We start from the raw sequence: 1,294 nt of genomic DNA on the forward strand, positions 1-1,294 counted from the left end.
TGGCACCGATGGTCTTGCCTCGCCAGTCGATCCAGGGCTCGTGCTTCTCAAGCTAGGGCATGCCCAGGATCATTTCGTACGGCTCCGTGTCAAGAACACAGAACCGTTCGAGGCTGTCAAAGTCTTCAAACTTGACGGCCACATCCACTTGGACGTTGGGGACAGTGACGACCTTCCCGTCGGCCAGTCGCACTGACACCGTCCCGTTGCCCTTGCTTTCTCTCAAAGCATCGAACTGCTTGTTGCTGTTACGAGCAACCGTCTGGCGGCGTGCGAAATTCTTCGACGCCCCAGAATCGATCAAGATTCTAAAGAGATGATCGTAACCCCGTACACATCCGTGTACTACGAGCAGCCCGCCGCAGCTCTTCGCCGATTCGCGAATGCGAAGCCTCTCAGAGGCTAAGTCCCCGTGGTACGCGCCACCCGCGCACCCTTCACGAAGACTTAGTTCTTCCACAGTAGGGCGCCCCACCCCTATTGGTTCCCGGCGTTCCCCTGTCCCCGGGATCCTGGCTTCTGACAGCGAGCCTTGAGGACGGGCTTGGGGAAAGACCGTCTGCGGAGTCTTCCCGCGGAACAGTCTCGCTTGAAGTGGCCCATCTTCCCGCAGCCGAAGCAGCAAATATCGCGCTGTTCGGCGGACCCGAGTTCCATGGGAACTGGTCCGTTGGGGCTTGTTCGACCAGAAGCCGACTAGGAACTTCCAGGCCACGCTGAGGCCGGCATACGCGCCTGGCGATGGCTGTACACTTTTTGAACAGCCACTTGAATCGCCCCTTCGAGGGTGTTTGACTGCACCCGGAACAGCTGAGTGCGTGCGGGGCCCACTCGAAGGCTGTCCATGAACACAGCCATCTTGATGTATTCGTTGAGTGGGTTTCCCACTAGGGACGCCGTGTGTTCCCTTATCTCTTGCACGTACTCGTGCAGTTCACGTCTCCCTTGTTTGCACGAGAGGAAGCGCGAACGCTGGCGGTACTCGTAGTTCGCCGGGAGGAACGCAGCTCGGAGCCGTTCACACAGCTGAGCCTAGGATGTGAAACATCCGGGGGATGTTGTCTCCCGCGTGTACACTCAACTCTTAGCACGACCGCTAAGGTTGAAGAGTGCAAAAGCTACACGGTCGAGATCAGAGCCGCGTCCATCGCGAGCGCTACTTCTCGGACCACGAAGTGAAGATTCTCGCCTTCCTTTCCATCATACGGCTTAACCTTCAGCCTTATTGGCTTCGGGTGTGGCGGATTTGCTTCCGCCGCAGGAGCCTGCAGGTTCTCCCGCAAATGCGCAATGA

This window comes from Phytophthora infestans, genomic scaffold, assembly GCF_000142945.1.
Source record: "Phytophthora infestans T30-4 supercont1.14 genomic scaffold, whole genome shotgun sequence".
Classification (NCBI taxonomy): domain Eukaryota; phylum Oomycota; class Peronosporomycetes; order Peronosporales; family Peronosporaceae; genus Phytophthora; species Phytophthora infestans.